The sequence below is a fragment of the Pseudophryne corroboree genome, chromosome 7 (assembly GCF_028390025.1).
Source record: "Pseudophryne corroboree isolate aPseCor3 chromosome 7, aPseCor3.hap2, whole genome shotgun sequence".
Taxonomy (NCBI): Eukaryota; Metazoa; Chordata; class Amphibia; order Anura; family Myobatrachidae; genus Pseudophryne; species Pseudophryne corroboree.
Genome location: NC_086450.1, coordinates 173,160,370 through 173,173,145, shown reverse-complemented (window position 1 = coordinate 173,173,145; position 12,776 = coordinate 173,160,370). Strand labels below are relative to the sequence as shown.

Sequence of the window (12,776 nt, the reverse complement as noted above, 5' to 3'; positions counted from 1 at the left end):
CCAATCAGATTATACCTATTGTTTTATAGAATGTACTAGATACCTGATAGCTAGAAGCTGATTGGTTGGTATAGGCAACTTCATCACTTGTCTTCTATAGAAGGTTTGATATATCTTCCCCACAGTGCTACAAAAAAACTAAATGTAGGGGAAATGCCAGGACTAATATGGTTAAATATGGGTAATTTTTAAATGCAATTCAATATAGAGTTTTCTTTTACGTCCTAGAGGATGCTGGGGTCCACATTAGTACCATGGGGTATAGACGGGTCCCTTGGGAGCCATGGGCACTTAAAGAGTTTAATAGTTTGGGCTGGCTCCTCCCTCTATGCCCCTCCTACCACACTCAGTTTAGAAACTGTGCCCAGTGGAGCCGGTCACAGCTAGGGGAGCTCTTAGGGGCTTTTCTAGTTTTATTATTTTTTAAGAGCTGTTAGGTACAGGAAGGCTGCTGGCAACTGCCTCCCTGCTTCGTGGGACTTAGGGGGGGAGTAGGATCCAACCCATGAGGTTAATGGCTCCTAACTCCGCTGACAGGACACTGAGCTCCTGAGGGTGTCGATCACAAGCCTCCGAAGCGACTGCTCGCTCCCGCAGCACTGCTGCCACCCCCTAACAGAGCCAGAAGATGCGGTGGTGAGTATGACGCCGGCACCCCGGTAAGCGGATCGCCTGCGGGAATGGTGGCACAAGGGTGGGAGCGCAGCGCTGATGCTGCACTCCAGAGGGCTCAGAGGTACAGTTGTGCGGTGCTGTGAGGGGCGCCCTGGGCCAGCGCAATACCCTAACACTGGTCATCTGAGCTAACAGGGCTAATCCCACTGTTAGCAACAAGCAACCTCCAGCCAGTATAAAATAACAAGAGCGGGAAGACGTGCCATTACAGGGGGGCGGGGCTTCTCCTCAGAGCGGATCCAGCACTCACCAGCGCCGTTTTCTCCCTGCAGATCACACTACAGAGACGCTGACAGGGAGCGCTGCCTTCCACTTCACTCCAGTTATCCTCTGCGGTACCTGGGTGTTATAGAAAGGGGGGGGGGGGGGGGGGGAGAGGAGAGTGTTATTCACTGTTTAATCTATTAAGGTTACTCAGTCAGTGCCAGGCATTTATTGATAATAACTGCCTACTGGGGCGCTGTGTGTGCTGACTCCTTATACTCTGTGTCTCTCTGAAGGTACTTGGGGGAAACTGTGTCTGACATTTTCCTGTGTGTGTGTGTGTGTGTGTGTGTGTGTGTGTGTATGTTATATATCTCACATTACCATGTCTATGGACTCTGTATCTTGTGCTGCAGAGTGTGTGTCTTCTCCAGAGGAGTCTATTCCATGTACTCAGGAATGCAATGTACTGTCTCAGCCTTCTGAATCCGAACCCCCATGGGTGGCTTCTATCAAGAGACTGATATCCCAGATTTCATTTAGGATAGCTCATAATGAGACTGAACACACAGGTTTTGAAAAGATCTGTAGAAGTTTTGTCGTATTCTGCTCCCGCTACCTCATCCAAAACCCCTGATATATATCCTAAAAAGCGTGCTCTTGCCCAAATAATGCAAGTCGACACGGATACCGACTCTGATACAGTAGATGGTGAAAGGGATATCCTGGGGGGTGAGGCATCTCTTGCTAAGGGGGTGCAACTCATAATTGATGCTATTAGGGACATTTTACACATTACTGAAAAGGTACCTGAGCAGGTTGAGGAGGCTTACTTTACTGACACTAAGAAATCCTCCCTTACATTCCCTGCGTCTAAGGAATTAAACGCATTGTTTGAAAAATCCTGGGAAAACCCAGAGAAAAGATTCCAGATCCCTAAAAGGGTTCTCATTGCTTTTCCTTTCCCTGAGGAGGATAGGAAAATGTGGGAAAACGCGCCGGTAGTAGACGCTTCTGTTTCTAGATTGTCTAAGAAAGTGGTTTTGCCTGTCCCTGGGTCTACCGCTTTAAAAGCCGACCACAAGATTGAGACTACACTCAAATCTTTATACACAGCAAGTGGCATAGCTTTAAGACCCACTATTGCTTGTGCATGGATTTCTAAAGCCATAGTAAAGTGGTCAGGCACTTTACTAGAGGAGTTAGATTCTATGGATAGAAGTGACATTGAATTGTTTTTACGTCACATACAGGATTCTGCAGGTTTCATGATGGATGCCATGAAAGACCTTGGACATCTGAATGAGAGAGCTTCTTCCATGGCTGTCTCGGCACGCAGAGGACTCTGGCTGCGCCAGTGGTCTGCGGAATCCAAGAAGAGTGTGGAGAACCTACCATTCACAGGTCAGGCTCTGTTTCGGGAAGCTTTAGATGCGTGGATCTCCACGGCAACTGCGGGTAAGTCAACTTTTCTTCCCTCTGCTACACCACCGACTAGGAAATCATATCCTACGTCTGCAATGCAGTCCTTTCGGACCACTGAAGTTAAAAAGTCCAAATCCCCCTCCACTTTCTTTAGAGGTGGTCGGGGGACCGAAAACCTGCACCCGCAGGTTCCCAGGAATAGAAACCTGGTTCTGCTTCCTCTAAATCCTCGGCATGACAATGGACCTCCCAGCCTGGAGATCGGGCAGGTGGGAGCAAGACTAAGAAATTTCAGTCATGTCTGGGCGTCCTCATGCCTGGATCCCTTTGTACAGGATATTGTTGCCCAGGGGTACAGACTGGAGTTTCAAGAACTCCCACCTCAAAGATTCTTCAAATCAGGCTTGCCAGCTTCGCTGACAGAAAGTGCTATCCTACAGGAAGCCATTCAAAAATTGCTAAGGTCAAATGTCATTGTTCCAGTTCCACCTCACCTACAACACAAAGGTTATTATTCAAACCTAAAAGGATTTACCAAACAAATGGAAGATCGGGCGCTTTCAGGTGCTGTGTCTCTAATGCTGCTGCTATAACGTTTGGGGGTAGTTACACCCCAACCATATACTCAAAGAAACACAAGAAAAAATAGCAGCGCTAGTTGGAATATTGTAAACAATTGAAAATAAGAAGGATTGAGTGATAAAATGTTTTTTCAATTTAATAAAACAAAAATTTCGGCCTTATTAAAAAATGGATACAGAATCCAAAATCAATTTCAAACAATTAAAAACAATGAATATGGGTCAAATATTGATAACTGTCTATCACATTAGCATCCGTTCCTAATTTTCGAACCTGGAACATATAGCAGATGGAGACAGACTGACAGCGCAGTCACACCAATACACTTTACCCGGAAACCGCTAGAGATGTAGTCCCTTAAGAGTGTCTCTGATGTTTTAACTCAAAACCAGCCAGGTTTGGGATCCTCATTTGGCACGGTGTCCTCTTTATAGAGATGGGGTAGATGGTGCTCCTTAGTCATGGGATGTTTGTCTCGATTTTTCTGCAGATGGCAAAGTCCAGTGTTTGGTCCGGATGTGATACGGCAGTCAAAATGACGTGATTGTCGACCCAAGTAGCCTCCTCCTGGCCATCTGCAGAAAAATCGAGACAAACATCCCATGACTAAGGAGCACCATCTACCCCATCTCTATAAAGAGGACACCATCAGGATGCGTCAGCAATTTCTTCTGAAGGTTGTGTTGGCTTTTCATATCAACCAACCTATTGTGGTGCCAGTGGCTACTGACTCCTCAATTACTTCAAAATCCTTGGATGTTGTAAAGGCTTTGAAGATTTATGTGAAGAGAACTTCTCGTCACAGATAGTCAGATGCTCTGTTTGTCCTTTATGATCCCAACAAGGTTGGGTGTCCTGCTTCTAAGCAGACGATTTCTCGCTGGATCAGGTTTACTACCCAGCATGCTTATTCTACGGCAGGATTGCCGTGTCTGAAATCCATTAAGGCCCACTCTACTCGTAAAAGTGGGTTCTTCCTGGGCGGCTGGCCGGGGAGTCTCGGCTTTACAGCTTTGCCGAGCAGCTACTTGGTCAGGGTCGAACACTTTTGCTAAGTTCTACAAGTTCGATACTTTGGCCTCTGAGGACCTAAAGTTTGATCAATTGGTTCTGCAGGAGCCTCCGCGCTCTCCCTCCCGTACTGGGAGCTTTGGTACATCCCCATGGTACTAATGTGGACCCCCGCATCCTCTAGGACGTAACAGAAAATAGGATTTTAATTACCTACCGGTAAATCCTTTTCTCATAGTCCGTAGAGGATGCTGGGCCCCGTTTTCCTGCAGTTGTTACTTGGTTCAGTACTGCATTGTTATTTGGTTAAGTACTGTTGTTCAGCCGTTGCTGACTTGGTTGCTTGATTTTCTGTTATGTGTGAGCTGGTGTGAATCTCACCACTATCTGTGTATTTCCTTCTCTCGAAGTATGTCCGTCTCCTCGGGCACAGTTTCTAGACTGAGTCTGGTAGGAGGGGCATAGAGGGAGAAGCCAGCCCACACTATTAAACTCTTAAAGTGCCCATGGCTCCCAAGGGACTCATCTATTCCCCATGGTACTAATGTGGACCTCAGCATCCTCTACGGACTACGAGAAAAGGATTTACCGGTAGGTAATTAAAATCCCATTGTTGCTCGCCATAGTGATAGCTTTGGGGGTAAAACAGTTGAATCGGCCCCATTGTCACATTGTAGAATCAACATGAGATCATGTGTTCTTTGTGGCAATGTGCGTTAGAAGATGTATAGACTGTATCCATTTAACTTAACCAACGTGTCTGGACAACTGTTTTCGTCCATTTTCCAGTGTGTGGCAGCAAACGGCTGATTCTTTCTTCACATTAAACTGCAAGATAATAAATATTACAGAACCTATTTGAAGTGGTTTAAAATTGCTTAAAAATAAAATCTGTATAAATGAAGCTATATACTATGCAGGCTTCTGAACTTTGGGGGCCATTCAGACCTGATCACAGCTGCACTGCGCACGTGCAGTGGCTATAGTGCACATGCACGACCCTTCACTCTGCGCTCGCATCTTGTCGAATGTGGAATGACCCTGTAAGAACTTGTGCAACCTAAAGCAGCCATCATCAATGCTATGAAAGTAACACTACTCAGCTGCATGCCAACAAAACAAAGGGGTTATTCAGAGATGGACACAGATCTTACTTCTGCAGCAAGATCTGCGTCCATCTACTAACATGCTGGGGGCCGCCCAGCACAGGGCAAGAACGTCTAGCATGTGTGTGGTGCCACCCCAATTGTAGATGCATCGATTTAAGGTCGACTCCTGCCTGCGCTGGCAGGCGTCTCGGCACCATTTTTTTTTCTTTGAGCGGTTGGTGTGTTTCATAGCCGTCCTGAAAATGGTCTGACCATGCCTGCGATAGCTGGACCACTCCCCCTGCAACGCCGAAACTCTGCCCCTGAACACCTGCCACTGTCAATCACTCGCATCCTGTTTCTGTCTGGGTTTTTATTTGGTAGAGTGCTGTTAAGGCTCATATTGTAGATGCAAAATCCTTGATTCGCAGATTCCGACAAAAAAATATCAAGATTGATGAGTCGGGGATTTCTTTTTTTCTGGTAGGTAATTAAAATCCTATTTTTTGTGTGCAGTATGGTGTTCCAAATTACAGGAAAAATATCTGGAAAGCAGACAAAGGGTCTGTTTATTAAGGCTTGGAGAGAGCTAAAGCACCATCAAGCTCCTAATTGTAGTTTTTCAGGGCCCAAATGTAGGCCTTAAAAAGTGGTAGAGTGGAGACGGATAAAGAGAGGCAAATACCAGACAACCAGCTCCTAACTGTCATTAACATGGCAGTTAGGAGCTGATTGGCTGGTCAGTTAATCACTTTTGGGGGGCTATTCAGAGATGGATGCAGATCTTGCTTCCGCAGTAAGATCTGCGTCCATTTATTAACATGCTGGGGCCACCTGGCATGTGTGTTGCGGGTGTGGTATGGAAGGTGGATAGTAACTAGGTCGACAGGGTCTTAAGGTCAACAGGGTCTAGGTCGACAGGTCAAAAGGTCGACATTACTTTTTTAATGTTTTTTTGTGTAGTTTTCTTTGTAGAGTGACCAGGAACCCCAAGTAGTGCACCGTGTCCCCTCGCATGGCTCGCTTCGCTCGCCATGCTTCGGGCAGATTACCGTTCCAATCGTAGTCCACGTGGATCGTTAAGTATGAAAAGGTTCAAAAAAAAGAAAAAAAATCGAGAAAAACTCATGTCGACCTAGAAACCCTGTCGACCTAGTTACTGCCGACCAATAGTGGTTGACCTAGTTACTGTCGACCTAGAGACCGGATCCCGTGTGTTGCGCCGCCCCGTGATGCGTTCACAATTTAATTGCAAACGCTTTGATTAGAGGACAACCTCTGCCTGCGCAGCCTGGGAGGGGTCATCCTCTAATCGGTCGTTATTGCTGTCTGGACCACGCCCACCAAACGCCGCTTCAACACCCTTCTGGGATGTGATTACAAGGGAAAGGGTCATGCACCGGCATTGCGCGTGCGCAGACCCTATTGACGCTGCTACTGCATGCAAACGCAGCGGCTGCGTCCATCTCTGAATAACCCCCTTTATCCATCTCCACTATATAACTTTTTAAGGCTTAATACATTTGGGCCATAGCCTGTAACATGGCACTTAGGAGCTGACTAACTGGTACAGTACTTTATCTCTGTCCAAGGTTTAGTACATACGGTATACCCCTAGTCCTAAATCTCTGGATAATAGATATCAAGCTATCCTTTATAAGGGTGGTCTTCTGTTTGCCGGCGGTCGGGCTCCCGGCGCTCAGTATACCGGCGCCGGGAGCCCGACCGCCGGCTTACCGACACTTATTTTCCCTCGTGGGGGTCCACGACCCCCATAGAGGGAGAATAAAATAGTGTGGCGCGCGTAGCGCGCCACCGTGCCCGTAGCGTGGCGAGCGCAGCGAGCCCGCAAGGGGCTCATTTGCGCTCGCCAAGCTGTCGGTAAGCCGGCGGTCGGGCTCCCGGCGCCGGGATGCTGGTCGCCGGGAGCCCGACCGCCGGCCACCCGTAGTGAACCCCTTTATAAAGCACCAAGATATTAGGCAGCACTGTATACTGACATGAAACTGGAGGTAAAAATTACCCAGTTGGTCTTACAAGTGGTGTGGGGAACAACTGATATACATGGTAGCGGAGTAACCCTTATAGATGCTGGTGAGAGAGTGAGCGGCACAGCATGTTCTGTATCTCATGGGAAGCATAGGGACCGACAGAGAGGAACAGCAGACAAAGAAGGATAAAAGGGTAGATGAGTCTTCCAGGTGCATTCATGATTTATTGCAGGGAAAAGGTGGTGGTGGTGGTGGGGTTAAGACAGGACAAAAAAAGGCACATTAGGCAAGGAGGGAAACCTAGGAGTTCATTCATTTAGAATTTGCTGGCTTCTTTTGTAAGAAAAGTACATAGTTTGGGGATTGCCTCAGTGTGAGGAATAAAGTCCAGTACAGAACGTTGGAGGTATACGAGTGCCATTGACTAAAGAGACGTAATACAGAGGATTGGAAGATGACGGAGAAAATATAATCAGTTTTTTTTTTTTTTTTTTTAAATGTTATGCTTTTGAGACATCCATGATCACATGAAAACAGTTTCCAAATACCTACATTAATTTACCACATGTACTGTAATTATATCCCCTGGAGCTATCCAATTAGCCCTGATAAGCCGGCGCGAGCTGCAGTTTATTGGGGATTTGGAGGCAGGTGAAACAAAATCCACAAATTCATCTCCATTGTCGTACGAAAATGGGACTGCGGCCACAAAAACTCACAGGTTTCACTGAACCTGTGTGATTTTGTGAGGAAATATTTTTTTTTTTACGGGCTATCCTAATTGTTTAGCCTGTAAAAAAAAATATCAGTGAAACATCAGGAAAAATTGTGAAAAATTAATGTTTTTCATAACCAGTGTTTTATTGTGCCTAATCAGATAACACTCCCCACCCATTAAATATTAGACAGGGAGTGACTTCATTCTCCAAGTAGTACAGTAAAGGCCCATATAGACAGGCCGATGCGGAAGAGATGTGTGCTGAACCGCTCAGCACACATCTCTCCCGCCACTCAGCACAGCGCGATCTGTGCTGAGCGTGCGGGGGGAGACGGGGGCGCCGCTCATTTCACCCAGCGGGTGAAGTGAGCGACCCGCTAAATTGGACTGCATGCAGGCCAATCTAGCGATAGTGATGCGCGTGGCTGCGTATTTTGTATTTTTCTCTGTGTTTTTCAGTCACATTTTACCTCAGAAATCCTCTGTTTGTGCTGTCATACTGCACAGGGGGGTTTGTGTTAGTTAGTATATCTGCTGATATTGTACTGTGTCGCCCGTGGTTTACGCTTTCATATCATGTCAGCTACAGGGGGCGATGGGTCTGGGGCTGATTATGATGTCCCAGATGCATTTGAGGATAACATGGCTGCGGAGGGTTCGGGTTTTGGGGGTTCTGTACCCCCCAGTCAGTTTGTAACAACGGGCGCACATCAGGGCCCGCCTTGGGCTGCCTTTTCTAATTTACTGACTACGCTGGTAACTAGGCTCGCGCCCCCTATGGGACCTCCTGTGCCTTATCAGCCTTATATGGTCCCTGAGGTTAATCTGCCATGGTCAGATGCTCTGTCCACTCAGTTACAGCAATTGAATAACTCTTTGGATAAACGTATTCCTGACCCTCGCCCGCCTAAGACTAAACCTAAGAAGTCCTCTAAGCGGGCTGTTACTTCCTCTCAATCCACGCATGTTCCGGATACCTCTTCCGATGAAGATGGCGTGTATACTGACCCCACAGACTCTGATCATGATGTTTCTGATGGGGAATCTGTTTCACAGGTGGATGTTCCTGATCTATTAGAGGCTATCAGGCTCATTCTTCAGATTGATGATGATCCTGAGCCTGCTACTACATCTAAGAAACTGGACAGGTTCAAACGTCAGAAGGTTACTAAATTGGTTTTACCTCATTCTGACCACTTGGTTGACATACGTGAGGAGTCCTGGGAGAACCCAGGAAAGAAAATCACCCCGGACAAGAAGATGCTAGCCCGCTATCCACTTGCGGCAGTATTGAGTAAAAATTGGGAAACGCCACCGCCGGTGGATTCGCAAGTCGCTCGGCTGCTGGTGTCATCTGCTCTGCCTGTCAATACCTTCACTTCTCTCAAGGAGCCGACGGATAAGCATGTGGAGGGCTGCTTGAAAGCTATCTATACCCTTGCAGGGGCTGCGCATAGGACCACCATTGCGGCTACTTGGGCCGCAGAAGCTATTGAGGCGTGGGCTCAGGAAATAGAGGCTGAGTTTCCGTCCAATTTTTCTGAACATGCCAGACAATGTCTCTCTTATATTGTCACGGAATCTCATTACATTAAAGAAGCAGCTTCAGATGCAGGTGATCTGGCGGCCAAGGCTGCTACGACATCCATTTTGGCTCACCGTATTTTCTGGTTACGGTCCTGGTCGGTGGACTTGGACTCTAAGAAAACCCTGGAGGTGCTCCCGTTTAAAGGAAACATCCTCAAATCTTTGAACGAGTTTGTGAAGGTCTCCAAGTTTCGTATATAGACCCTTCGCTCTATTGTCCTGGCTTTGGAACCAGGGGACTATATGGTATCCCTGGATATTCAGGATGCATACCTGCATATCCCTATTGCCATGTCACATCAGCAACAATCTCCATTACCAATTCCCGGCCTTACCGTTTGGTCTGATAACGGTTCTGCACATTTTCACCAAGGTCATGGCAGTTATGACTGCTTCACTCCACCGTCGGGGCATCTGGATCCTGCCGTATCTGGACGATCTGCTGATCCTGGCCAATTCCCCAGAAGTTCTCCTCTGTTATTTGGATCTGACGGTCCAGTTTCTGCAAGCCCACGGGTGGCTCATCAACTGGAAGAAATCATCCCTGGTCTCTGCCCAGAGCAATGTTCATCTGGGAGCGTTGTTAGACACACACCTCCAGAGGTTGTTTTTGTCACAGGAGAAAGTCCTGAAGCTTCAGGACAAGATACGTTGCTTCCTCTCTCGTCTGCGTGTGTCGATACACCAGGGCCGGATCTAGGGGGGCGAAGGGTGCGACCGCCCCCCCTAACACAGTCATAGCCACACCCACTTTTGAGTAGAAGAGAGCTCTCCGGGGAGAGCCTGAGGCAGAACGATGTGGTGCAGCTTATACTACAGCAGCACAGAGGAGCCAGGAGAGCAAGGGTTAGAGAGCATTTGCCCCTCACTTCCTGGTGTGTGGGTACTAGGACTAATAAATACAATTACCCCATAGCACAGTCACATGTACATAGAACAATCACAAAGCTCTATCTCGGTCTCACTCAAAAAGTTCAGTCAGAATTAAGAGAGGAGGAGTTAGGATTGCAGATGGGAGGAGTTGGGACTGTAGAGGGAGGAGTCAAGATTAAACAGTAAACCGCCCCCCCCTAAAGAAAAGTCTAGATTTATCCCTGCGATACACTCGGCGATGCAAGTACTAGGCCTCATGGTGTCGGCTTTCAACATGGGGGAGTATGCTCAATTTCATTCCCGCCCTCTTCAGAAACTGATTCTTGCCAAGTGGGAGGACTGCCTCACCGGATTAGGTCTCAAATGATCTCCTTGTCTCCGGAGGTCCGTCTGTCACTGACCTGGTGGCTGCAGGACCATCGATTGAGCAGGGGTCGTCCCTTCTGGATCTCCAACTGGGTCCTTCTGACGACGGATGCCAGTCTGAGGGGTTGGGGCGCGGTGTTGGAGCAACACTCTCTTCAGGGTCGGTGGACCAGGGAAGAGTCTCTCCTCCCGATAAACATTCTGGAATTGCGGGCAGTGTTCAATGCTCTGAAACTGGCTCGGCATCTGGTACTGAACAGGCCTGTTCAAGTACAGTCAGACAACGCCACCACGGTGGCGTACATTAATCATCAAGGCGGCACTCGAAGCCGCATGGCAATGTTGGAAGTGTCAAAGATTCTTCAATGGGCGGAACGCCATCTGCCAGCCTTATCGGCTGTGTTCATTCCGGGGTTCCTCAACTGGGAAGCGGACTTCCTCAGTCGTCAGGACGTACACGCCGGAGAGTGGAGCCTTCATCCAGAAGTATTTCAACTCCTAGTGGACAAGTGGGGCCTACCAGATGTAGACCGGAGCAAGAACAAGGGATCCTCAAGTGGCGTTCATGGACGCACTGGCAATTCTATGGAGCTTTCGGTTGCCGTATGTGTTCCCTCCGGTGTCACTCCTGCCCAGAGTAGTGAGGAAGTTCAAGCAAGAAGGAGGAATCCTTCTAATAGCTCCAGCGTGGCCCAGACGGCATTGAATCTCAGACCTTCAGGGTCTCTCGCTAGAGCGTCCTCTTCTGCTTCCGCAAACGACCAGACTTCCTCGTTCAGGGCCCTTGCGCTTACCAGGGTTTGGCCCGACTAGCTTTGACAGCGTGGCTCTTGAAGCTTTCGTACTGAGGGCCAAAGGATTTTCTGAGGCGGTCATTCAAGCTATGTTTTAAGCCCGTAAGCCGGCTTCTGCTCGGATTTACCATAGGGTCTGGAATTCTTACTTTGCTTGGTGCGCATCTAACAATCATGACGTTTGCAAGTTTAGTACGGCCAAACATTTGGCCTTCCTACAACAGGGCCTGGACTTGGTCCTTCGGCTGGCCTCCCTCAAGGTTCATATTTCTATGGTTTCAGAGAAAAATTGCGACTCTGCCTGATGTTCATACCTTCACTCAGGGTGTTTTACGGATTCAAGCTCCCTATGTCCCACCTGTGGCTCCTTGGGATTTGTTGGTGGTTCTGGAGGCCTTGCAAGAGTCTCCGTTTGAACCTTTTGAGTCTGCGGAACTTAAGTGGATTACTCTTAAGGTTTTATTTCTGCTGTCTATTGCCTCTGCCAGACGGGTTTCAGATTTGGGTGCCTTATCCTGTCGGTCTCCCTTTCTGATTTTTCACTGTGACCGGGCAGTTCTTCGGACACGCCCACGCCCTGGTTATCTACCTAAGGTGGTGTCTTCTTTCCACCTTAACCAAGAGATTGTGGTTCCGGACTTTATCTCTCCTGAATTGTCATCCAAAGAGTGGTCTTTGGACGTGGTATGGGCTCTCCGTATCTATGTGAAGAGAACAGCTTCCATTCGGAAGTCTGTTTCTCTATTTGTCCTTTTTTGTTTTCACAAACGTGGCTGGCCTGCGAATAAGCAGACCCTGGCTAGATGCATTAGAATGGTGATTGCACATGCTTATGTACAGACTGGCCTTCCAGTTCCTGCTACCATCAAAGCCCATTTTACTCTGTCTGTTGGACCTTCTTGGGCGACCCGCCGTGGTGCGACCCTTGAACAATTGTGCAAGGCGGCTACGTGGTCCTCAGTGAACACGTTCATAAGATTCTATGCCATCGATACTTCCGCCTCCCAGGATGCTTCCTTTGGATGACGGGTTCTTGTGCGTGCTACAGTGCGTCCCCTCTCATAAGGAACTGCTTTAGGACATCCCCGATGTTATTCCCTGTGGAATACCAGCGTACCCCGCTGCAGAAAAGGAGATTTATGGTAATAACTTACCCTTGTTAAATCTCTTTCTGCGAGGTACACTGGATTCCACAGGGCGCCCACCTTGACGCTTAGCTTCTTTGGGTTGGTATGGCATTAGCCGCTGATACCTTCTCCTGTCGTGAGAATGTGGTGTACGTGGCTACTAACGGCTGTCGTCTCTTTTGCCTGCTACTGCATTGGACTGGATAAGAAAAAAAAGTGTTTTGAGATTGGGAATAATGATTTACTGTTCTAAAGAAAAGAGCTGAAAATATCAGTGATTGGGAAAGGTTGAATAATGCCACGCTAGGCTGCACTTTACAGTGGGTCCTCTCATT

At 47.9% G+C, this 12,776-nt stretch overlaps 1 protein-coding gene across 3 annotated transcripts in view; it reads left to right on the top strand.

The window, feature by feature from the left end:
- The window catches only part of RAB3GAP1 (RAB3 GTPase activating protein catalytic subunit 1), a 289,227-nt gene that overhangs the window by 259,614 nt on the left and 16,837 nt on the right, over nucleotides 1-12,776 (top strand). The gene's annotated exons all lie outside the window — the stretch shown is intronic.